Below are 24,735 nucleotides of genomic sequence, written 5' to 3'. Positions count from 1 at the left end.
CCTCCAGATGTATGCCCAGGAGTAGGATTTCTGGATCATATGGTAGCTCTCTTTTTAGTTTTTCAGGAACCACCATACTGTTCTTCATAGTGACTGTACCAATTTTACATCCCCACTGCAGTATAGGATGGTTCTCTTTTCTCCATATCCTCTCCAGCATTTATTGTTTGTAGATTTTTTGATGGTGGCCATTCTGACTGGTTTGTGGTGATATCTCATTGTAGTTTTGATTTGCATTTCTCTAATAATTAATGATGTTGAACATCTTTCATATGCCTCTTGGCCATTTATATGTCTTATTTGGAAAAATGTCTATTTCTCCAAAAAAATGAGTCTTCTGCCCATTTTTTAATAGGGTGGTTTGTTTTTCAGATATTGAGCCACACGTGCTGTTAATAAATTTTGGAGACTAATCCCTTGTTAGTTGCATCATTTGCAAACATTTTCTCCCATTCTGTGGATTGTCTTTTCATTTTGTTTATGGTTTCCTTTGTTGTGCAGAATTAAAAGACAAATGCAGGTACAGATATGTTTTAGTATTTGAAATTTCAGCTAAAATTTTATTTTTAATGGTATTTTGAGGAATAAGTATTGAGCATGTAAATTCACAGTGCTGTCTTGTCCAGAAATCTTTTAAATTAAAATAATTTATTTCAATTATAAAAGAATTTATTCTCATCATCATAAGCTTGGAAACTACAATAAAACATACAGAAAATATTTAAAAAATGGAAATGCCAGTCACGTCTGACTCTTTGCAACCCCATGGACTATAACCTGTCAGGCTCCTCTTTCCATGGAATTCTCCAGGCAAGAATACTGGAGTGGGTAGCCATTACCTTCTCCAGGGATCTTCCTGACCCAGGAATCAAACCCAGGTCCCCTACATTGCAGGCAGATTCTTTGCTGTCTGAACTACCAGGGAAATATTTAAGTAACCAATAATAAACTACACATAAATAATTATAGGTAACATTTCAGTGTGTTATCACCCATGTTTTGCTTTTTGCTGAATGGGTTTCATACTACATATTTAGTTTTATATCCTTCTCTTTTGCTCCAGACATTATAGGGTGGGTTTACCATGCCATTAAATAATCTTCAAAAGCAATTTTTAACAGCTCCTTAATGTTCCAACATATGGAAGTACTATAAAAACATAAATCATCCAAATTTTTTAATATCTCTCAGCATAAATTAGCATGTGATTACTGCATAGAAGAGTAAGAATATTTTTAAGGCACTTGATACATAGTGAAACACTTCTGTCCAGATATGGTGTTTCAACTTTATATTTCACTAGTAACATAACCATTCTCTAGCCAATTCTAAAAATTATTTTTCCAACTTTGCCAGTTGGATGGATGAAAAATGCTGTTTATATGCTTGGCCTTTGAAAAATTCTTACAACTGTTTGGATATTCCTATTTTCACTTCTAATTATAAAATTTTACTTATTCTAAATAAAGACTCTAAGTTCCTGTCACTTTTTTGTTTGGCTGGGAAGCCAATTTTAATATTTTATTTTTTCATTATTTCTACTTATATGCCTTTTCTACCTTCTTCAGCCTTTTGTGGTATGCATTCTTTTACTTTATGACTCCTCAGGCTGCTTGCTTAATTAATTCATTTTAAGTATCTCCTGTTTATTTACAGCCTTACATGTTTTATTACTGCTGTGTCTATATTTTGTTGGCATTGATATAAATATACTTACTCTCATTATTTCTAAAGTGGGTTGTAATTAACTTTTATTTACTCTTTGAGCCAATACTTTTAAAGGAAATTTCCAGTTTTGTTTTAATTTTGCTTAAACATTTTTATTAATTCTAGTTTTATTTCACTGTGGTTGAGAATATAATTTTTTTGTTTAAAACTTTATCACACATACTGAATAAGTGGTCAGATTTAAAAATATCCCATGGATGTTTGAAAAGAACCTGTATTTTCTTTTCAAAGGGTATAAGGACATGTATGTGTATGTAAATTTCTACATTTATTCATATTTATATTATTCAAAGCTTTTATTCCTTTTAATATTTATTCGATCTGTCATAGGTTGACAATGGTATAATGTCTCAGAGCTCATTATTTCTGTAGTTGTTAGTGTATATATTTTGGTATTTGATGACTACGTCTTCTACCACATAAGTATATATCTGTTACATAATTATTGCATTGCATTCCTTTTATCTGCACAAAATATTGTCTTCTTTTCCCAGATTTTTGTTATTTGCCTTGAACATTGTTGTTCTTATTGCTTTTTGCAAGGCTTTCCCACAAACAATTTTTCAATTTTTAAACCATCTTGAAGTTTTATCTAAGTATCTTTGGTTATCTGAATATATTTAATATTTAATTTTCTAGCACAAATTATTGAGAATATTTATAGCAATTAATCTATTGCTATAATATGCATTTGGGCTTAATTTTATCATGTTATGTAATCTTTTTTTGATTTTCCCTCTCATTGTAGTTTTGTTTTCTTTTATCTTATGAAGAGGTTTATATGATTGAAATCCTTTCAGTAATTCTACTAATCATAATTCAATTTGTTTATCAAACACATGTTAGCACTATTTCTCTGTTAAATTCGAGACCACATTTCTAATGAGGAATTTAAATTATCTGAGTTTAACCTGACTTTCTGCTTCTCTGTATTTATCAGTTTTTACTCCTTTTATCTGGTATTATAACAACTATTTATTATAAAATTCTGACTTATTTTTCATATAACACATATTTTTTGATTTTGAATTTAGTTGTGTGCCCATTTGACAGTTCTTCATATTTGATCCTAAAAAATTAATTGGTTTCAAATTTCTTTGCCATTTTTTTAATACTTTAACTGTTACAGTCTTGAGTTCTTGATTTCTTTTTCTCTTTTTCAGTTGACAGGTATTCTTTTTTGTGTGTGTGCTTTCTCAGGAAGGGATCATGAATGATTTATCTTTCATGATTTTAAGCTTACCAAGATGTCTTTCTGCCACCTTTTCACATGAGCAACTTGGATATAAATATCTCAGGTTACAAACTTTTCCAGTCACTACTTTGTACAAATTGTTTCATTGTCTTGTGATGTTTGATTTTTCAAAGAAGGGTAAGCCCAGCCTTGATTTTGTTACTTTACAGATAAGTTTTTATTATTTTTTATTTTTATAAGGTTTTAAATTTAACATTGTGATTTAAAATAAAATGGAACCTCTTTATATTTCTAATCACTTTAAAGTTTCTTATTTGGTTTCCCCTAAGCTCTTTCACTTATAACTATTAATATCAGACCTTTGATGACAGATTCTCTGTTGTTCTGATTTTCAGTCTCAGTAACACCTCTCTTCAGTTACATGTAATTTGTCTTGCGTGTCATTTGCCTTCTTTTCTATTTCTTTTTCTCCATCAAATGTTGGGAGATTTTCCTGTACATTAGTTACCTAATTTTTTGCAATGTCATTTCTGTTTTACTGTCTCCAGTATGGATTTTCAATCTTACCATTGTGTTTGGGCTTTCTTAACTATTTCCTTGATACAGCCAGTCCCCTTATCATCTCTACATTCAACTCAGAGTGTTTTATTTCATTCACTCATGTATATATTGTTTCATTTATTGAGTAAACACATAATTATCAAATAAGCATTAGATTGTAGAGACTGTGATGGGTTATATTTGGGTTCCCAATTAGTAGTATGAGCTATTTCCATTATTTTACATAACTTCTCTACTAGATATTAAACTCTGTGTGAATAGGACCTGTACTTCTATATATTTGAATCTCCTTTTTCTTACACAGTACCTGGCTTATGGTAGTTCTTGAATAAATATGTGTTAAATAAATGCTTAGCAATATTCCTTGTAGGTATACAGATAGACAGATATTCGCTCAGTCGTGTCTGACTCTTTACGACCCCACAGACTGTAGCCCCCCAGGCTCCTCTGTTCGTGGGATTCTCCAGGCAAGAATACTGGAGTGTGTTGCCATTTCCTTCTCCATAAATGTACACACACACGCAAATTAAAGATCGCTGGAATAGGAGAGGAATGTTTCTAAAGAAAAATTGAAAGACAGTCATCATCTGCAATGACAGGCTTCACCATCAGTTAGAGGCCCATAATGTTCCTGCAGGACTGATCAGTCGGTTGGATTTGGATTTGTTGTTCAGTCACTCGGTTGTGTCTGACTCTTTGTAACCCCATGGACAGCAGTATGCCAGGCTTCCCTGTCCTTCATTATCTCCCGGAGTTTGCTCAAACTCATGTCCATTGAATTGGTGATGCCATCCAACAATCTCATGCTCTGTCACTCCCTTCTCCTCCTGTCCTCAATCTTTTCCAGCATCAGGGTCTTTTCCAGTGGGTTGGCTCTTTGCATCAGATGGCCAAAGTATTGGAGCTTCAACTTCAGCATCAGTCCTTCCAATGAATATTAAGGATTGATTTCCTTTAGGATTGACTTGTTTGATCTCCTGAATTTGGATTAAACACAGTAAATCTTTTAATCAGTTAAATCTGCTGCACTTTCTATGCATAGATTTGTTGGGACCCTACCGTGTCAGATTTGGCCATGCTGACATGGAACAGTTAAGATTTATCTCTTTAGTTGTCAACTAATGCTTAGTTAAGTCTCACGGCTAAAGTATTAATATATTGAATTCAAACAGAGCCTCAAGCTCTCCACCCCTTCTGTGGGTTCTACAATATACACAGTCTTCTCGTAACATATATTCCCAAGATTTTCAATGGTAAACATCTGTTTTACTTTGAGGTAGTTATGATAAGCATCTGTTTGGAGGAATGAGTTTAACAGAACCAGGACACATTTGTTTGCCATGTTATGGATGATCTAGTTTTGCATTGTTTATGAATAAATCATACAGGATGGATAAACCAGTAACCTCAATAGCATGTTTTATTCTGAGTTTAAGGCATAAATTTATGCATTTGTAATTTTTCCTTTAGAAATTAACAAATTTATGTTTTAGATAGAAGATAGCATGGATTTTGAATGTAGCTTAGCTGTTGGGTGCACAGATTCCAGAAATTTCTTTAGCAAGTTAGAATTCAGTTGGCTGATTGAGAATCCTAGAGTCCACAACTGCACTATTCAATGCTTTAAGTACAAGTGAGTCAAAGATAGCAACAGTATCTCATGAGAAGAAAGTTTTATATATACATGTATATTTACATTCCGTATTTGTATAATACTTTACATTCCATCCTCAAAACTCATTTTAAAAATAAAAATGTAATGAAGATTCACAAAACTTCAGGAACTTTCTAAAGTTACACAGAAAATTAATGATATTGTCTGAACTGGAAAATCATATCTTTTCAGTTATAGTCTAGTATTCTTGGCTTACACAACTGCTTCATTGATAAGTTATTTTGATACCACATTTAGAGGTTATCAGTGGCATTTAGTATGATGCTGAATCCATGACAATATCCATTTTGAATTCTTCTTTGATTTGGTGTACATAATAGTTCTTAGGATTAATCAAGTACAGGATGGAGGAGAAAGATACACAAAAGATTGATCATGGTGTTATTGCATTAAGGAATCTGATCTCCATTGGTGTACCAAAAGACACAGTTGTTTCACAGAAGAGCCATTCATTGTATTACTTCCATTGTTTAAGTGACAGTGTCAATATATTGGATATTATCTTGTTGTTTAATGCACACACCACACAAGGCAGATTTTGGTCACTCTAAGGTGACATCATTCTTTGTCCCAACCTGGCCATTGTAAAACATGAATACCAACTGAAAACCTGGGGATAGTGAACGATTACTTTAAAAACTCATGTATCTCTTTAAGCAAAAAGAAAAAAATAATGAGCCAGTGAGACTTGAAGGTGGTTTTGGTCAGAATTCACTCAGCTAGAGGCAAGCAGTTCTCATCTCCCATGACTTTGGCTTCTCTTTAATTTGCATTTTCCATTTCCTTTTTCTGGGCGAGCCGTGTGGATTTCCCTGTTGTGCCCAGTGACAGAGTAGGCTTCTGTAGAACCAGCCAGGACTATTTGTAATCTCCTGGTTTTGCAGAGGCCTCAAGTGCTGAGAAGAACGCATTCTAATGTTTCACAGCTACAGGCTTAGAGATGTTGAGAGAAGGACAATTTGGGTGGAGTTTACATGTGTTTCTCCTTGATGGAGAATTAGGGGTGGGGATCTGATACAGCTGAGGTCAAGTTGTATTTCTGCCCTCTTTTTTTTGCTTGTGGCTTGGAAGAGCAGCCACAGTGAGTGTGTGGAGTTTTAGCCTGGAGCATGACTTCCTCATTCTAGAATGCCAGGGTTGAGAAGGCCATTAAAGGTCACATTGCCACACCTCCCATCAAAATCAATTTTTGATGAAGCCTGTAAGAGAAAGCAAGAGATTCTGTTTGTACAAAAACTTGGCTCCTAGAATCTAAAAGTGCTTGTTACCCTCTGAAACAACATCTCTGGCCATCTAGAATTGGTAAATTTTATAGAAATGGGGAGAGGAATGGTAGAAAGGACATTAGTACAGTTTCTCAAACAATGTGAAAATCTCTTGGGAACAAGTGGAAAACTTAAGATATATTGTTGATATTGAGTTGGTATGAAATTCTGATGGTCTTAGGCATATCTTCTGGGACCATCCTACCTAGTAATGTGGGAAAGGAGAAGGTCCCTGAAGAATGAAAAGAAATGTCCCAAGTTCTACACTCTGTTTCTCTAGGTGTGCAGAAGAGTTTGGTGGATCTAGAAGGACCATGTTAACTTGAACAGGTCCAGTGATCCAGCTACATACATTGTACTGAAGAAAAGGTTTTCTAACCTGGCCAGTTCTGCTAATGTTCCTCCACTTTCCCCTTCAGGTATGGATTAAAAAGGTCAAGACAAGGGTATGAGTGCCCTGCAGAAACCTTGTACAGCATACCTTCCCATAAGGATCTATCCAGTCTTTGCTTCATTCCTGATGCCATCATAATAAGGAACAGTAACCAGTTTCAGTCTTAACATTGTGATTTGTACATGGATCTGGTTTCTGTAGTGGATGTGTTGAGGCTATTTTCCTATTATTTTTATTTAACCCACCAAATTTATTCTATAACTGATCATGTCCCAGCACACTCTCTCATGCTAAAGTGTTATCATGGAGGCCAAAGACCATGCTCAGTGTATATCAGCTTCTCAAAGGAAAGGGAAGTCAGGTCCTGTTATGAAAGCAGGACACATATGATGTAGCACCAGATCCAGATACTCAGATGTCCACTGAAAAGATGTATTGGTTTAGGCCAATGGCTGAGTAAAATGTCTGTTCTCTTCTAAGAGGGGAGTCTTGCTTCAAGGTGAAGTGGTCTTCCGATTTGAATAAGGTGTAGCTACTTTTGCAAAGTATTCGGTTTCTTCACACACAGTGAAGACCAAAGAGTAGGTCTTTGAAGAATGTTGCACTAATACCAAAAAAGCAGCATTTCAATGAGAATTTGAGATCTTGAAACTCTGAATAAAAAACAGTGATCTGACATGTGCAACTTCTCTTTTCCACTTTCCTATAGTTAAAGAGACTTTTTTCTAGCTCTTGAAGGAAGACTTTATTATTCCATCACTTCCTCTTATTTTTGAATTTGGGAGGATCTGAAACATTCCTATCAAAGCGAACTTGAGTGAAATTGTTGCTGTTGTGATCCTTGCCTTTAATTTATTGAGAGACTCAAAGGTTAAGCGGAAACTATGAAGTTGAGTTGTTTTCTTCATTGTGGTCTTAGTCGTAACTCTGACCTCGAATGTTTCCTGCAGTTCCTTGAATATCTGGGGATGGTCAGAGTCACATTTCATTGTCTCCAAGAATCGTCATGGCCCTGTGCCTAGCATTCCTTCAGGCTTCTCTTCACTGCAGACGAAGACAGCATTTGCTGCCAGTCTCCCCCAGGAAGAGAGCACTGAGGGTTTTAGCTTTGACTCTTCAAAGTTAAATGATTTTCCATTTCTGTCAGCTTCAGTTCACATCAGGAACTGTTGATCCTCAGTATACCGTTGATTCCGTGTCTGTGAACTTGCCTAAAATTTGTTTGCAACCCCCAAATCAATCCTCATGGCACACTTTCATGGTCATTCACAGACATATACAAAGCAGCAAAAAATTTGAGTTGCCCAATGCTCATGTTCCAAGCTCAGGTCAAATAAGGCCACATACTGCCTTATTTCAATTCTCATACTATAAACAAATATCCTTTTTCATGGTCTATTTAGTGCTATGCTCTTCTCATTTTAGTGCTTTTTGTTTGTGATTTTGTTGCTTAAAATTGCCTCCAAATGTAGTGCTGAAGCACTGTCTAGTGTTCCTAGATCAAGAAGGCTGGGGATTTATGTGCCTGTTGGAGTAAATACATATATTCCATAAACTTTGTGGAGGCATGTATTAATGCATTACTGTGTAGTTGGCTGTGAGTTCAGTGTTAATGAATTAACTATATATTAAATAAGTAGTCTTGAAATAGATCACAAAACAAGGTTATTTATTGATTGGTTGACAAAAATCTTGTGACCAGAGACTTTCAGGAACCTAAGCCCATATTTCCCCTAGGAGCAATGATTTAGTGTTTTCTAATTCAATATTTGCTGCAGCTTTATAGAACATAAGTACTATAAATAATAAGAATCAACTGTAATTGTTTAGTAAGTGTTTGCTGTAATGACAGAGATAATTATTATAGACATAATATGTCAGGGAAGGATGTAGGCATGTTATATACTATGTAAACAACCTGTTACAAGGAGGGAAATGAGAGAATTCTCCCTCAGCCTGAAACTTGTCTAATAAACTAGACAAAAATGCATCATTTTCTAGACCATTTCACTTGGATCATAGCTTGTTTTGTTTCACACCCCTAGCACTTTCCAAAAAATGATTGTTTAATTGGTCTTACTGTTATGTGTACATTTGCAATCTGAGGACCCATGGAGGGAAACCACCGTACTCTTTTGGATAATGGTGTATTGTTGAGTTTTACATTACATCTTAACATTGCCATGAATCTCTGATCCTGTACCAGCCAGTATTGGGTATTTAATATTGTTTTTGTTTCCAATATTAATCAGTCATGGGAGAATGTGCTGTTGTTCTTTTTAACATGTGAACATTTAGATGAGTAAAAACAGTTTATTGATAGTTATGCACAGACAAGTAATTGATAATTTTATCAAAATCTCTTTGTGCATTAATTTGGCAGCTGCATTGCCATGGATGTGGAATAAAAATGACATGACATTTTTATTTCCTGGCACTCATACCTCGGGATGATTAGAAGGACTAGGGGAACCTTGAGCTCCATCAATTGGATGAAGGTAATAACAGGGCCTAATCCGCTGAGCACTTACCTTTAAAGAATGCCCTCAGATCTACTTACATCAGACACAGTTTAGAAGACCCGCAGACTACTGCACTGTTGAATCACTGATGTTGGGAACCCAGCTACCAAGGGACCTTAGAAATCTTCATTGTGTAACTTCTTTAGCTGTAGTTTCTTTTTGTTTCCGTTTTTGTTTCATTTTTGTAAAAAGAGATCCTTAGTAGGCACTTTATAGAGCTTTCAAAATGTATTCATAACATTCGGCACTTAATGTCCACATACCAGTAAGGCCTGATAAGCCTGCAAACCCAGTCTGAAACTTTGCAGCCTCTACTCATCTGATTGTGAATTCCCAGGTGTCAAGACAAAATAGCATTAAGAAGTCAGTATAATGTGAAGGTTTTCTCAGGCCCCTACAAAGAGCCTAGCCAGATGCACATTTCTTATTCCTTTTGGTAAATAGATTCAGATTTGGTATGATTCAACAAACTAAAACATATTCCCTGCTTGGAGTTCGTTTGTGCCTGCTAATTGCATGAGGCTTAGCAGATCCACCTCACACAAGACCAAATAAGGGCTGGCTAGAAATCAAAACCGCCTTGCCAAGCACTTCGGATTTTCCAAAGGAACTATAATGTTCCTGAAGATGTTGATTAATGGAAATGGGGAACTGTGTGGACTGGGGGTTAAGCCTCACAGATTGATAGCCTTTTCTAGTGTTTATTATTTTTGACTTCAGGTTGTGAAATCTTTCCTCCCATCCTCCCTGAAAGGAGCTTCCTCCATCCTGTGGGCTGAATAATGTGAGTGGGATTCAGTATCTCATGGAGAAATCCAAATAGGACTCACAGAATGTTAATACACCCAGGATTTTGCCCTCTGTTCTGCATTGCTGTGTCCCCCAAATGCAAAACCTAATTAGTGCACCCAGAGAAGCGTTAAATGGATTTCAAGCTGTTTAATAAATGCTTTACGTGCTTTGGTGTCACTGCAAAACATGTGGTTGAGTGAGGGTGGGAATTGGGAGAGGAAATGGCTGCTGTTAACGCTTGTGTACTTGAGGGTGAGCATCAGAGACACATGTTTATAACTCAGGCAGTTCTTGTTTTCACCCAAGTTTTCCTCCCTTTGGCTGTTGTATCATTTTCATGGGTTTTATCTCAGAGGCCTATTTTCTAAAGACTTAACCCATGATTGTTCCGGCTTTCGATAATCAGAAATTGCTAGTGACTGATATGCACTGAGCACCCCCTGTGTAATGAGCACAGGGACATGGTAGTTAGAAGATATGATCTTTGTCTCTGGGGAGCTTATGCCTTTCGGAGCAGAGAGAACACATGATATCTGATTTGCAGAGCAGAACTTTGGTCTGACATTCAAAGTCCTCCATAATTTGTTCCTTCTTTAGTTACTGGTCTGTCACATGGATCTTCTGTCTTAAAGACAAGTCTTCATTGGCTTTTACATTTGTGGTTGTCCAAATTTGCTGCATGCTAGCATCACCTGGAGAGCTTTAAAAAAATGTTCAAGCTGTTGCCTCCAAGCTACGCTTGGAGACCATTAGATTACATCAGAATCACCTAGAATGCATGTTAAAACACACATTCCTGGGCTTCTCACCCAGAGTTTGTGAGTCAGTAGGTCTAAGACGACAATTTGCATTTCTAAAAGCTATTGATAATGCTGCTAGTCTAAAATCATGCTTGAGGATATTTGCTTTTTATCAGTGAAATCAGAATCTGTATGACTTCAGTATTTTTATAAATTCTTCTAATTTCTAGCTGTGCCAAAATTGATATCCATGTTATGTACATTCCCTGCTAATTAATGCACATTATAGAGGTGATTATTATCCATCATTAATTTCTTTGAATGTTTCCCATGATTTGGTTCTTTTTCTCTAACCAGATCATAAGTCTTCATGTTGGGAGCTGTGTATTTTCTACTTTTATTGACTCCCAGAATACCTGAGACAGAGTGGTCACAGAAAAGTATAATTTGAATGGTGTTAACCAAGCAAATTTGGGAGGGTGGATGGGAAGAGTGGGAGGTATCATCAATACTCTTGGTCTCCCCATTCTTCAAAAGTCCAGTGGAAAGCTCCCTTCCCCCATTTGTGGACTCATAATGCATTAGAGCTACCTTCTTTCCCCTTCTCTCTTCCCTCCCTTTGGGGAGGGCACATTTTTAATGTTAGTTATACAGAAAGCAACTGCCAAGAGTACTGTATTCATAATGATAAATCCTGTATCCACATCTTGGCTCTGATATTTTTAGTTACAGGATCTTGGAGACATTACTTAAAATTTTCAAGCTTCCATTTATTCATTTGTAAAATAGGGATAAGAACATCTTCATAGACTTGTGAGGATTACGTGAGTGTGCTTAAAACAGTTCTAAGCATAATACAAAACACAGAAGGCACAGCAGGCCATTTTTTATAGTGACATTGGAACAAACATACCTTTTTCTGGTCAGATAGTTGAGAGGCTCATGGATTGTACAGATAAGTAAGAGGAAATTAGCACATGTTTTAGCATCATCCCATCACCACAGTGTGTGGTTTGGAAGTGTTTAGTCCTTTCCATTACGAACCAAGAGCCTGGGGAATGGAAAATCTTGATAAACTTGACAATTAAGATAAAGACAAGACCTTGTTGAACTTCACTGACAGTGAATTCTACTCCAACATCAGATGTGTGTTCACAAAGCTTATTTCTTAGTCAGGAAGCTGGCTATGAGCACCTAGAATTCTGCCACAACCTTTTGTGCCTTTAGTGCTTTGTTTCCAGAATGACTCATGAAATAAAGGGGCCTGGTATCATATGTACAGCTTTTTAGCAAATGTTCTTCCTGATAGATAATTAGTGTGCTTTAATTCTAGAATCATAAGCGTTTTTTGAGAAAGCATTGAGATTGCATAGTGATGAAATCAAGTCCTGATAGGAAGCAAGATGGTGAACCAGAGGAGATAAGAAGCCTTATCAAACTGTTAAAGGAGGCCCCTGGCTTCTTGCCATGAACTTCTGTGCTCCTCAATGTGTGGTCCTCACAGAATCACTTGGGCTCTTGTTAAGAATGCAGACTATCAGGCAACATTCTAGGCCTCCTGAACCAGCATCTGAAGTCTTCAGAAGTCTCACGTGATTCATGTACACATTAAAATTTGAGAAGACAGAAGAGTCTCTTAGAACTAGACTTGAAATAAGGAGACCTAAGTTGGTATTGTTTTAAATCTATCTGCACTTCAGTTTCTGCCAAAAAAAAAAAAAAAAAAAAAAAAAGAGTTGACTAAGTCCAGGTCTTTCAATTGATGGGAATAGTTAGTAAAAGGATACCAGTAGAAAAGGTGTACTGTCCAATGGCCAGAGGACCAGTCCTCTTCCTACTTACCCTCCTCTTCTTTGACAACCTTTTTGGATGCCCATCTCTTTTCAAGCTTCTTTGGGGTGTGGCTATCCCAGCTGTATCCATTTCCAATTAGGAGACATCGAGAGCTTCCCAGGGACACCCAGCTCTCCTGGCATCCTGCCGTCTGTGCCTAAGCCAAGAGGAGCGGAGACTCCCCTCCTCGGACTTGCCTTCAAGGCAGCCTGTATTTCAGGGGAACAAGTGAGGATAGGCCCTGTCTCTAGGCCACCAGGAAGCACTTCAACCAGACGATGGCCCTCTCCAGTTACTCCGTGCATCCCACCTTGGACAACTGGGAAGACACAGCAGGGATGATGGGCATTGTTGCGCTCAGCCCCATTCCCGATAGTGCAGAATTAAAGAAAGCACCTATGTGGCTGCTGAATCACTTCCTACTGTTCCCCTGAGCAAATGCTGCGCTCAATAATCCTATGAGTGCCTCATCCCTTCCACCCAACCGAGGCAGCACACAGAGCCACAGGGCAGAGAGCTGGCAAGATATTAGTTCAGGACCCCTTAAAGTATCTCTCTTCAGATTGATTTGTTACCAGCCCATTGGGCCGCTCAGTCAGCCTGGCTGAAATATACCTGACTGCAGCCTCAGGAAGGCTTGTGTGTGAGGAGTGGACCTTCTCTTCCAAGGTGCCCTGCTTTGGTCAGCAGTCCTTGTATCCCAAGCAGACTCATGGAAGAGCTCTGCAGCTGCAGAAGCCAGAAAACCTTGGACCACAACTGAAATACTGTGACTGTGGGCCAGACACTACCCCAGGGGAAAACAACCAACCACAGTGAAACAAGATGCAAGTGGGATGTATGGATTTTGTTGGAAACATAGGAAAGGGAAATGATAGTAAATCAGAAGACAAGCCTATCATTCTGAAAGGACTTCTTCCTGCTGCTGAAGTTTATGGGGTGCTTTGGTTACCACCAGGATCTTGTGGGGCCCCAGCTGTCCAGGGCAGAGGAGATAGACCCCCCGCCCCCACCAGCAGGTGGATTGGTAACTGGATTCAGTGTGATGACAGGCCAGCCTTGTAATTTACTTCTTCCAGGGCAAAGCAACACTGCTTTCACTGTGAGCTTTAGAGTATTTGAGCAGATGAGTGAGTGAGCCTGAGAGACCCAGTAAAGAGAATTGCTGGATGTCAGAGGGGGAGGACTTTAAAAGAGCAGAACTGTATTCTGAGAAGAAAGGACAGCTGCATGTTCACCCCACTGACTCTCAGCTACATCATTGTCTTAGTCTCTTCGTAGCCCTTTTTGTGTTATTGTTGTTGTTGTTTAGTTGCTAAGTTGTGTCTGACTCTATGTGACTCCATGGACTATAGTCCACCAAGCTCCTCTGTCCATGGGATTTCACAGGCAAAAAATACAGGAGTGCGGGGGGGGGGGGCGGGACGGTGCCATTTCCTTCTCCAGGAGATCTTCCTGACTCAGGGATTAAACCCACATGTCCTGCATCTGCAGATGGATTCTTTACCACCGAACCACCAGGGAAACCCTCATTTATATGTTTGCCTACTTATTTATTATCATCTTACCAGCTAAAATGTGATTTCTGCAGGAGTTGGACACTTGTCTGACTCATTCACAGCTGTATCTTTAGAAGTAGCCCACTGTCTGGCACAGAGTAGGTATATAATAAATGTTTTGAATGAGGAAATGAATTTTTATTATTTGGAGACTATCATCTTGAATATTTCTGCTCGGGTAGCTTTCAGAGCTGGCATAGATCATATTTATATTTTGGTGAATGGTAGGTATGAGGGTTGTTTTCCTTCATGGACAAGAAAGCATATAAAAAGTTCAAGGCCATTTCCTGCATCCCAGAGAAGCTCTTCGGATCCTGTTTTTCTCCCTCAGTCTGTCAGGACTTTTGGAAAAGGCACCTTGGATGTTCTGGGATAAACTTCTTAACATACATTTATCAAGCAGTGTACTTGCACTCTACCAAGAGTGGAGGGATACATGGTGAGTATCAGAATTCCCTGCTCTTAAGGCATTCATAGTGTGCTGAAAAGTAATAGATGTACAAACAGATCGAGTCCATTTGTGCATAAGGGCTAGAATGGAGATGTGCATAAGTTATACCTGAGAGAAATACTTTGAACTTGGGAGGAGAATGAATAAAAGGTAATAGCCTCCTGGAAGAAATTAAGTGTATTCTGAGTATTGAAGAAGAAATAGGGATAAGCTCTAGGTTATGATGACAGGGAAGGGTATTCCAGGTAGACATATAAGCATTATGATGCTTCATAGGCAACAGAACCTAGTGTGTTGAGACCTGTAAGTGTAAGGTACGAGGGGACAAGTGATGAGAGACTGGAATGGCTTGATACCCATCCATCATGCCTACCATAGACAGAGAACTTAAGAAAAGGTCTCCAAAGTAGAGAGGGATTCCCAGATGAGAGATGGCTAGGTGAGTTAGGTGAATTCCAATGACTAAATGAACTCAGTGGACAGTTTAACCAAGGAGCATTCATTTGTGCTTACATACCTGGATCATCTTTCCAACTGTGACTTCTTGCTCTTCAGGCTCAACCGTTAGCCATCCTATCATTTACACTTTCAGCCAAAATAAGGAAAGAACCAAAATAATGAAGCAAACTCAGATACCTCCATGATTTCTAAATGAGCAGCCCTATCTGAAACAGTGATGGACTTAGACATCTTAAATAAAATAAGGCTTCCATATGACCCCTGGGTTTCCATTATATGCGTCCATTATACCTTTATTACCATAGTAGATACTGAGATATGTCTTTGTGTATCCATATACATATGCATTTTTATATAGTCATCTCTTGGAGGACATGTAACACAGAAAGACGGGGACACATGATACACTCCTTTCCCCAAGGCACAGAGTACCTCTGCTCTCCTCTCTGTTTTAACGTGGCTTTATGGACATACAGAATAAGCAGACAACAGTATAGAAGTCTACCTACAGAACTGCTTCCCAAGCTCAAAAATGAGAGTATGTACAGGGCAACATAAGTCTGCATTTTGGCAGATAAGTCCTCTTGGTGGCCTACCAGTCAGTGCTAGAATACTCTCACTTCATACTCATTACTGATAAATTTATATTGTACAAATACTTATAATCTGGTATTATTGTTTCTCAGAAAGATACGTAGGAAAAGAAACTAAACCTCTGGCAACTTGGTGACCTTGAACTAAGAATCCCATAATGCAAACAACACTTATAGATGAATGTGTTTTCCTGATTGTCTGATTTCCTTTTTGGATTTTTGAATGCTCTAGGTGATTTGAATCCAGTATCATTTTTGTCTTCTGGGTAATGGGCAGTGTTTGTCTCCACTGTACTTCTGGTACCTCAAGCTCTCAAGTGGTTAACTTCTATGATACCACTCTTGTGATACCAAGTCTTTGGGATCACCAGGGGCTTTTGCAGCTATAGGCATATAACGCCCCACCCCCCACCCCCCAGAATGGTCACTAAGGGCTGTCATAGAGGCTTTCTGGTTTTCTTGTGCTTTGAGCTGAAATTTTAAGACATGATCATAGCCCTTTCCTTTCTGTAATTATTCCAGTGCATCCAGGAGCAGCCCTCTGGTCCACAGTCCTTGCAACCATCACTACTGCCTTAACAACTAAGTGCCACAGCCATTGATTCACCCACTACACTAGGTGCAGGAGGCACAATCAACCACAATTATAATTTGATTAACTTGATGCAGTTGTTTCCAATGGAGACAAGATAAGGGTCCATGCAAAATTACCCCAGAATCTCATCTTTGAGGGTCTGTCTCATAGGACCACTTCTGAGCACTGGCATACCAGTTGTTTTGATAGAGATAATTTAACACAGGAATTGGTTACCAGTGTAAGAATTTGCCAGGGCTACTTTAACAAATACCACAGACTGGATCACTTCAACAAGAAAAATTTATTTGCTCACAGTTCTAGAGCCAAGAAGTCCCAGATCAAAGGTGCTGGAGAGGTCAGTTTCTTCCGAGTCTTCTCTCTTTGGCTTGTTAATGGTTTCTGGCTATGTCTTCACATGGTCACCCCTCAATCTCTGTGCTTATGTGGAAATCTTCTTTTCTTATAAGGAGACCAGTCATATTGGATGAGGGTCTACCCACATGAATTCATTCTACCTTCATCATCTTTTTTAAGGCCCTGTTTCCAAGTATAGTCATATTTTAGGTGCTAGGGCTTTAGGACTTCAACATGTGAATTTTAGGGGGATGCAATGCAGCCCATAGCAAACAGTTACTAGAGAACTGAAAAGACAAGGTGGGAACATTGAAATAACAGAGACAGTAACTCTAAGAAGCAGCTATCCTGCCCTTGGTCTAGAGAAATAAAAGGAAGAGATTAAAGATAACCTAGAAGCTTAGATAAGGGGCCTTGCGGAAATGGGGTGCAGACCTCTGAGGATCAGGTACTACTGACTGGAACTGGCATCTACTGAGGGTACAAGGGCACTGGTATTTGGGAGCACAGGAAATACTGGAAGGAAAATGTCCTTTCTCCCTCCCTCAGCATTCCAGCCTCACTTTAATTTCCTCTATAAGTAGATCCTAATGGGTGTCCACTGGTAAAGGACAAATGTAACCCGCAATTCACAGCCCCAGCAATTATACATTATATTATTGAAGGATGGGTTTGAGCTAAAAGACAATAACTTAATAGACAGTATAAGTTCCTTAGCTTCTTTAAAAAAAAATAATTTCCTGCTCTATACTCTTGCTTTTCTTACTTAGTAACACATGAAAACATTTCCAGTGCCCATACCCTTCTAAAGCATGAATTCTAATGGCTGCATATGTATTCCATCATAGGGGTGAACCATAATTTAGTTAACCAACTTCCTATCCTTAGCCATTAGATGTTTTGAAATCTTGTTGTTCTTATCCACAGTAATGCAGCCGGCTAAATCTAAGCATGTATCCTTAAATAATCCCTTAGAATAGATTTTTAACTGTAATTACTAAGCCAAAGAACAAAAAAAAGTTTCTAAAATAAAATCTCACTTTTTCTAAGCTAAGAAAACATGAAACATTTATGGTTCCTTCTGTTCTGGAATATAATGAGGTAAGATTATACGGTCCTAATATGCTGGGTACAGGGGAGGACTTAAATAGTGTCTGATGGATGCAGGCCGAAGAATGGGGATGAAATTATTTCAGAGTGAAACAAAACCTTTCCTTTAAGAAATAATAGCAATGAAACATGTATATTATCATATGTGAAACAGAACACCATTCCAGGTTCGATGCATGAGACAAACGCTCAGGTCTGGGGCAATGGGATGATCCAGAGGGATGGGATAGGGAGGGAGGTGGGAGGGGGGTTCAGAATCGGGAACCCATGTAAACCCATGGCTGATTCATGTCAATGTATGGCAAAAACCACTACAATATTGTAAAGTAATTAGCCCCCAACTAAAGTAAATAAATTTATTAAAAAAAAATATTTAAAGGCAAGGGGGCTATTAATAATATCATCTGCCTCAGTTGGTAGAGATACATGTTGTTACTGATTTTAATTGAAGTGCATTCTTAGCAGAACTAATTTTGTAAATCATTTCTCTACATAATCCAATTTTGCTCAGTGTTTATGGTTTTGACAAAGGAGCAGGCAGGGTTTGTGTCAGTATTTATGGATGGTAGCCTTGTCGGAATTACACTGCCTAGAGGATATTGCTATAAATCTATGATGATGGTTGTTTTTGATTCCATCTTTAGTTTCTGAATTCTAGCCTTCATAATTAGAATTCCATATCATAAACTATTGGCCTGTGACAATTTTATTTTTCTTCTGGGATGCCTGGATTTTCTGAGGTATGACATGCTTGGCCCTCTGTGAAGGATAAAGGTCTTGATGGTTCTGAGCCAGATGTTTGAAGCCCACCTTCCTAATGGAGATTTGATGTGCAAGTTTGAGTGCTACCTTCAGAAGATCCAAATCCAAGCCTTTGTTGGATCCCCGAGGACAGTTCCGAGAAAGTCACTACCCCTTGTGCTGGTTTCCCAGTGCTGGAGTATTCTCAATTTTATAAGACTAAATAAATTGATAAATTCAGCTGATTCAGAGCGTTTACATAATCTTTCCAATGTCAACAGTCATTTAAATTATCCTAACTTTATACTGAATCTCCAAAATCCAATTACTAGCTAATAATAATTGTCAGTTTTAGTTTAAACCTTTAATGATAGGTCACCAGGGATGTGTAGCAGCAGGATTAAATCGCTGTAGACTGTAGCTGTGCCCAGCCTTAAATTACTCGCCTCTTATCTCTGGCTAACAGAGCCACTATATGTTTTGCCACCATTTTTGCTAAATAGAATAAATGTCACCAAAATTAATTTCGTCTCCCTTAAATTAGCTTCTTAGTGTGATTTCTCACTTCAGTCAAAATTTATTTCTTCAAGAATTTAATTCCCTTCTTCATCTCTTTTATTTGAGACAGTGAGACTGTTTCAGAGCAAAGGTCTTTTAATCACTGGCTGGGAAGTTTTGAGGCTTTCTTTTCATTAATAATTGCTGACCCTTTAGGGAAACTGTTAGAGGATATGTTTGTTTTATTTAAGCTATTGTATGCTTTTTAAGCAGAGTATACTGGATCTTTCTGAAGAGTCTCCAAGAAAGTGCTGAACCTTGTTATAGACCAGGAAAGATAAAGTTACCACACAAAAAAACTTTTTTTCCACATAAGAGAATTATTCAGCAGAGAGTTTGTAATTAGGTAGTTTAGTTGCTTTTACAGCTTTTTAATCATTTTCCAGTATATACCTCTGGCAATAGTTATCCTTTAAGTGAGGCATATGTTTGGAGAGACTGGAAGGATTTTTGAAGTTAAACTTCTCATAGCACACAAGAAAAACACAGATGGGCCACCTAAGTCTGAAATATATCCTAAAGGCAGGATGATAGCACCTGTAACAAATTCTTTGGTCATCAAGGAAAGTCCCAAGACATCAGAAGAGTTGAGGGAAGGGAAAATGTTTTAAAACAGGACACACACACAGATATCCATTTTCAGAAAGGCAGTGCGAAGAGACCTGTGAGTTGCTTCCCAGTGAAATAAGCATAAATGGTGAAGATTATGAAAGAAAATTAACATCTCTGGATACTGACTTAGGGAATACAGCAAATAAAGAAACATTTATTTGAGAAAGCCCAATGAAACTAAGACAGTGAGATTCCGTGGTACTTGAATCATGACCCACTCCTTCCCTCCTCTCCTTGGCTTAGTTTGATGAAAACTCCACAGTGAGTGTGTGTGCCAAGGAGGTGTGGATCCCTAATCCTCATCTACCAGTCAAGAGATACGGTATCTTATTAGGAGAGTTAGCCTGCCTTCCAGCCAAGTTGTAGAGGTTAAATTCCTGGTAAGCACAGCCATAATTGGAGGGGTTCCTTTCTCTACTCAATACCCACTTACGGTGTAGATGCTTTATTCTAAGTGAAGCAGACTAAGAATACCAGGGCTGTAATAACTCTATGAGAACAAAAATCTAAACAATAGGCTAGTAAACTTACTATAGAGAATGGCAGGATAAAAGGCAGCTAAGAAGAACTCTCCTGCATTTATAATACACATTAAAGACTAGACTCAAAGCTACTCTTCCCCATGTGCAATTCAGTGGCATTAATTATATTAACAGTATTATACAAGCATCACCACTGTATATTTCCTAAACTTTTTCATTATCCTGAGAAGAAAATCTGTAATCATTACACAGTAACTCCTCTCTCCTGACCCCCAACCCCAACAGTCAACAGAAATTAACCAGTAATTTACCAGAAACAAGAGACAAAAAAACCAGTAGTATGACATATTCAAAATGCTTGGAAATAAAATACCTGTCAAGCAAGAATCTTATATCCAGCAAAACTATCTTTCAAATATGAAGATGAAATAAATACATTCATTTTGTTTACTAAACAAAAACTGAGTTTTCATTGCTAGCAGACATGCCTTACAAAACTACAAGTGAAATTCTTCAGACCAAAAGCAGAAGACCCCACACATGAATTCAAAACCACATTAAAATACAACACCAAAATAGATAATTATATAATAACAAAAGATAATATAGATGCATATTACTTCTCTTTTCTTCTCTTAACTGGTTTTAAAAATAGGATATAAAATCAATGTAGAAAAACTTATTGTGTTTCTACATAGTTGCATTGAGCAATCTGAAAGTGAAATTAAGAAAACAATTATATTTAAAATAGTGTGGATGTGAGGATGGCACTACTCTCCCAAATTGATCTTTCAGATTCAATGCATTGACTTTCCTTCCAATTTCAAAACTTACACAAAACTATAATAATCAAGACAGTGTGATACTGGCACTGGGGTAGACATAAAGATCAATGGGATAGAATTGAGAGATTGGAAATGAGCCATCACATTTACAGTCATCCTGAATGAATCAGTCAGTCCTAAAGGAAATCAGTCCTGAATATTCATTGGAAGGACTGATGCTGAAGCTGAAACTCCAATATTTTGGCCACCCGACATGAAAAATTGACTCATTGGAAAAGACCCTGATGCTGGGAAAGATTGAAGGCGGGAGGAGAAGGGGATGACAGAGGATGAGATGGTTGAATGGCATCACCAACTCAATGGACATGAGTTTGAGCAAGCTCCAGGAGTTGGTGATGGACAAGGAAGCCTGGCGTGCTGCAGTCCATGGGGTCACAAAGAGTCAGACCACTGACCAACTGAACTGAACTAAACTGTTTTACAGTCATCTGATTTTTGATGAAGGTATCAAGACAATTTGATGGAGAAAAAACAGTCATTTCAATAAGTGTCATTGGAAAAATTAAATAGTCACATGAAGTAGAATGAAGTTGGGACACTTAACCAAGATTTACTCAGAATGAATCAAAGACCTGGACATAATATCTAAAAGTGTAAAACTCTCAGAAACATGTGTAAGTATACATCTTTGTAGCCTTGGGTTAGGCAGTGGCTTCTTAGATATGACACCAAAATCACAAGGGACAAGAGAAAAAAATAAGTTGGACTTTATAAAAATCAAAAATCTGTATTCTTCAAAGAACACCATCAACAGCATGGAAAGACAGCTCATAGAATGGTGGAAAACTTTTGGAAATTATATATCTGATAAGGGACCTGCAGCCTACCAGGCTCCTCCGTCCATGGGATTTTCCAGGCAAGAGTACTGGAGTGGGGTGCCATTGTCTTCTCCGAATATATAAAAAACATAACTCAATAATAAAAGGCAAATATCCCATTTTTTAAATGGGCAAAAGATTTGAATAGATATTTGTTCAAAGAAGATACACAAATTGTCAATAAACACACAACCAGATGCTCAGCATTATCAGTCATTAAGGAATTGCAGTCAAAACCTCAGAGATACCAATTCACACCCCCTAGGTTGGCTTTAATTTTTTTAAAAAAGACAATAACAAATATAGGCAGGATTGTAGAGGAATTGGTGCCCACATTCACTGTCGCTGGAAATATAAAATGGTGAATGTGCTCTGAAAACAATTTGATACAAATTGTTTTCAAATTACAAACATTGAGTAACCTTGTAATCTTGCAACTTCACTCCTAGGTATATACCTAGGAGAACTGGAAACAGATGCCCACGCAGAGAAATTTGTGCATGAATGTTCCTAGATGCATTGTTCATGAGAGCTCCCCTAAAGTGGAAATAAATGATGAACTTGATTAAAAATATTATCCACATGGTAGTGTATTTGACAATTAAATGAATTATTGATGTATGCTATGACCTGGATGAACCTTGAAAACATTATGCTAAGTGGAAGAACCTAGTTACAAAAGTCCACATATAGTATAATTATATTACGGATATGGAATCTATATAAATAGAAAGATTAGTGGTTGCCTAAAGCAGAGGGGATTAGGGGAAAGTGAGGAATGACTATAATGGGCATGAGATTTCCTTTTGGACTGATGAAGATGTTCTTAAATTGTGATGATGATTGCATAACTGTGCATATGTAAAAGAACTTGAATATACACTTTAAAATAGTGAATACTATGCTGTGTTTATTATATCTCAGTAAAGTTTTTTATTTAAAAAACAACTAAAATTTAGTCAGAAAACATGGATTTAATCCTCTATTTGCATTTTTCTGCCAGTATGACTTTAGACAATGTGCATATTTGTAGGCCTTAATTTCATTATCTGTACGACAATAGTTTGGACTAAAAGGTTCTAAGGAAAAACTTGACAAAGTGGGGCAGTGGAGAGGGGCTTAGTAAGGAGTTACAGTAACCAAGAAGGTTCTCCCACACAGAGCCAGCTTCATAGGTCCAACCCATGGAGTCACACAGGGCCCCTTACTCAGAAGGTCCAACGCTTGGCTTAATTCTCTGCTGTTTCCATCTTGAGTTTCTTATTTTGAGCATTGAGTCATGCATTTTTATGATGCACTGGGCCCCATGAATTATGTGAACAGTTCCCATCCTACAAATAGTGAGAAAGGGCTGGGGTTCCTTTAACATCCTGCAGTGCACAGGACAGCTCTGTATATGGTGAATTAATTTCCCTGTCCAGAACACCCTGATGAGAAACACTGATTGCTAAGGAATGGTTGAACTCTGAAGTCCTGTGGTTTTTAACTAGCCTACTAGAAACTAATCTGAAATTTTCAAGCACAGAATGTGTTCTTCAAGAAAGTCACCTTGATTTATTTCATGTACCTAAAAGAAAAGTGGAGAGGGTCCAAGGCACTTAGGGGTTTTGTACCTGGTTTTGTTTCCTGAGATTGATGATATACTCTATATGAACCATCTATGCTTAGCCCTGCTTCTCTTCCATGAACTGGCCTGTCAAAATTTAGACAGTTACAGCATCCATCAGCTTGTTTTCTTTCTGGTATTAGGATATTCCCTTAAGAAATTCCCAACTTGGTAGGCTCTGTGGAAGAAGCAATTATGATTCTCAGAGAATTTATTTTTTGTTGTTGTTGTTGGGGTATAATTGCTTTACATTGTGGTGTTAGTTTCTGCTGTACAATGAAGTAAATCAGCTATATGTATACATATATCTTGTTCCTCGTTTCCTATACATATTGTTCCCTCCGCCCCCTCCCCTCATCCCACCCATTTAGGTCACCACAGAGCACTGAGCTGAGCTCCCTGTGCTGTATAGCAGGTTCCCGCTAGCTATCTGCTTTACACATGTGAGCGCACATGCGTCAGTCTCCCAATTCCTCTCACTACCTCCTATGTCCACCCATCCATTCTCTATGTTTTCATCTCTATTCCTGCCCTGAAAATAGGTTTATCTGTACCATCTTCTAGATTCCACATATATGCATTAATATACAATATTTGGTTTTTTTGATGAATAATGAAGTTACAAGCTGATGGCTTTACTCAGGTTGTTTCACCTGATTTTCCCATAGGTCTTTAAGGTTAATTTTGATTATCCCAACTTTTACACGTGAGGAAACAATCTCAGAAACTTTAACAGGGAAAGATTAGAAAAATACAGTGTGTTTTCTTTTTTCTCAAATGCTGTTAGATGAAATATGAAATTTGTAGATAGCTCTTTCCTTCACTGTCTTTTTCCCAAATATAATAGGTCTTACTAGAAGAACTGCTATTGGAATCAACTGACATATGATTATGATACTCTTATACACTTGTACAATTATAAAACCATACGGTTGTATTTTCATATTGCACCAAGACTTACTATATGCCCAGGTTGAATATTTTAATACTGTATTTGAGACAAAAATACTGAATTAAAAAGTGAAAGATTTAGTTATTTCTAGAGTAGTAGAATATTAGATATGGAGAAAATTTTAAAGAACTCCAATGCCAACTCACACATTTTACCAATGTTGTCGAATCTGGTTAGGTTTAATATCTTACCTATTTTCACATAATTGATGCATGATATTAATGACAAAGTCAGGGATATAATTATGAAATAAAGTAAATTCTGGATTCATCAGTCTTTCCAAACATTACCTTTTCTCTCTGGTCAGTTATGT

At 37.7% G+C, this 24,735-nt stretch overlaps 1 protein-coding gene across 26 annotated transcripts in view; it reads left to right on the top strand.

The window, feature by feature from the left end:
• The window catches only part of LRMDA (leucine rich melanocyte differentiation associated), a 1,316,989-nt gene that overhangs the window by 1,028,402 nt on the left and 263,852 nt on the right, over nt 1-24,735 (top strand). The gene's annotated exons all lie outside the window — the stretch shown is intronic.

This window comes from Giraffa tippelskirchi, chromosome 2 (assembly GCF_054371585.1).
Source record: "Giraffa tippelskirchi isolate mGirTip1 chromosome 2, T2T-mGirTip1v1.2.pri, whole genome shotgun sequence".
In the NCBI taxonomy this organism is placed as follows: Eukaryota; Metazoa; Chordata; class Mammalia; order Artiodactyla; family Giraffidae; genus Giraffa; species Giraffa tippelskirchi.
Note: the sequence above shows the minus strand (reverse complement) of the source record. Positions and strands in the feature narration are given on the sequence as shown.